Source organism: Chiloscyllium punctatum, chromosome 36 (assembly GCF_047496795.1).
Source record: "Chiloscyllium punctatum isolate Juve2018m chromosome 36, sChiPun1.3, whole genome shotgun sequence".
Classification (NCBI taxonomy): domain Eukaryota; kingdom Metazoa; phylum Chordata; class Chondrichthyes; order Orectolobiformes; family Hemiscylliidae; genus Chiloscyllium; species Chiloscyllium punctatum.
In genome coordinates this window covers 70380150-70382649 of record NC_092774.1, presented here as the reverse complement: position 1 = coordinate 70382649, position 2500 = coordinate 70380150, and the positions used below count along the sequence as shown (strand labels likewise).

The 2500-nt window shown below is 56.9% G+C and overlaps 1 long non-coding RNA gene across 1 annotated transcript in view; it reads right to left on the bottom strand.

Annotated features, from left to right (window-relative positions):
- The window catches only part of LOC140460657 (uncharacterized), a 76254-nt gene that overhangs the window by 36068 nt on the left and 37686 nt on the right, over positions 1–2500 (bottom strand). The window lies entirely within an intron of this gene.

Genomic DNA, 2500 nt, shown 5'->3' with positions numbered 1-2500 from the left:
GGATCACTACTGCACGGAGCTCGAGAACCAACGGGCGGCAACTCAGGAGTCTTTAAACCGCCACCACCAGCCCGCAAATGCACAGAGGCCCTGACAAGAATGTGCGAGTGACGAGCTGAAGGGAATAGGTACCCCCTGGGGTTGAAGGGTGTGTGACTAGATAGCAACGATGTAAAGCTAACCGATTTGGGAACTAAAGACCCACGCCTGCATCACTGGCTTCATTTCCCGTGGCTGGAGAGTACACCGAAGCCCACCGTCTGTCACGAGCTCCCGAAGACACGGTGCCGCCAAGCAGCAGGACCAGACCTGGTGTGGCTCCCTTCGCCGATCACAGACCGGTCGGCACTGCTGACGAGACGGTGGAACGGGCAGTGCGAACCCACCCGCCCGCGTGCGTTCGGGGTGGACTCGGCAAACGGAGATTTGCAATCGGAAAGTGTCCTCCTGCCCCACGCAGGTAGACGCCCAACAGTTGGGGGGGGTTTGGCGGTGACCACGGCTGCAGGGCCTGCTACCCTGACGAGCTCTCCTGCTGGCCCCGAAATCACCCCCGCGAGACGAGGTGAACCGGAAACGGGCGTACCCCCCCCCAGCCGATAATGATCCTTCCGCAGGTTCACCTCCGGAAAGCTTGTTACGACTTTTACTTCCTCTCGATAGTCAAGTTTGATCGTTTTCTCTGCGCTGCACCAAGGCCTTGTCCGACACCGGTGGGAACGATCTGCGGACCTCACTAAACCATCCAATCGGTAGTATCGACGGGCAGTGTGTACAAAGGGCAGGGACTTTATCAACGCGAGCTTATGGCCCACACTTACTGGGAATTCCTCGTTCATGGGAAATAATTGCAATTCCCAATCCCCATCACGAATGGGGTTCAACGGGTTACCCACACCTGGCGGCGTAGGGTAGACACACGATGATCCATTCAGTGTAGCGCGCGTGCAGCCCCGGACATCTAAGGGCATTACAGACCTGTTATTGCTCAATCTCGTGTGGCTGTACGCCACTTGTCCCTCTAAGAAGTTGGACGCGGACCGCTCGGGGTCGCGTAACTATTTAGCATGTGGGAGTCTCGTTCGTTATCGGAATTAACCAGACAAATTGCTCCACCAACTAAGAACGGCCATGCACCACCACCCACAGAGTCAAGAAAGAGCTATCAATCTGTCAATCCTTTCTGTGTCCAGGCCGGGTGAGGTTTCCCGTGTTGAGTCAAATTTAGCCGCAGGCTCCACTCCTGATGGTACCCTTCCGTCAATTCCTTTTAAGTTTCAGCTTTGCAACCATATTCCCCCCGGAACCCAAAGACTTTGGTTTCCCGGAAACTGCTCGGCGGGTCATGGGAATAACGCCGCCGGATCGCGAGTCAGCATTGTTTATGGTCGGAACTACGACAGTATCAAAAGTTGATAGGGCAGACATTCGAATGTGTCGTCACTGTCACGAGGACATGCGATCTGCCCGAGGTTATCTAGAGTCACCAAAGCTGCCGGGCGAGCCCGGATTGGTTTTGGTCTGATAAATGCACGCATCCCCACATGGGTCAGCGCTCGTTTGCATGTATTAGCTCTAGAATTACCACAGTTATCCAAGTAACGGTTGGAGCAATCAAAGGAACCATAACTGATTTAATGAGCCATTCGCAGTTTCACTGTACTGTCCGTGAGTACTGAGACATACATGGCTTAATCTTTGAGACAGGCATATGCTACTGGCAGGATCAACCAGGTAGCTGAACCCAAAGGACTGTCCACCGGCCGACTGGCGCCCATGCCTTCCTTTCCCCCCCCCCCCCTCCCCACCGAGGTCAACCTGGCACCGGGTTCAACTCTTAGGAAATTCAGCCTCTCGTCTGACCACACACCCCGGTACCGACGGGTCAGACGGAGCATCACCCTCGTGGATGAAAGGGTGTGAGAGCACACACCAGCCGTGTGTGTGAGCTCAGAGAAGAGAGTGGGAGCTCCACCTCCCTGGCTCCTCTCCCTGCCTCGGAACCACAGTGCTGAGAGGAATGGAATTCCGACACGCAAGGGAAACAGAGAGACGGCAAGAGCCCCCCACATAAAGCCTCGCTCCAGGAGCAAGGGCAGTGCGCGGGCAAGCACGTTACCGGGACTCTCTCCCAAACACTCGATTTCAGACCACTGCCTCGGCAAAGCTGTGGCTTCTCGGCTTCACCATCACAACAGGGGTGAATGCCCATTTCGGAGGCAGAGGGGTGCCAACTCTCCCGACCCTGTCATGGTATCCTGACTTTTCGTGGTGGACGCACCAGGGGGGCATGGGGAAGAGCCACTCGGCCTGGAGCACCAGCCCCTTCACAAGAAAGCCGGCCCGCCAAGGGACCTCCCACACCGGACGGTCCGTGCCAGATCGATCGAGGTGTGGACCGCAGCGAGGTCGCCCCTCGCACCACGCTCGCAGGTCCGGGTTGGAATCCTGAGTGACGAGCACCGCAGGGCGGCAGAGCCATCGCACTTGCCGGGTAGCA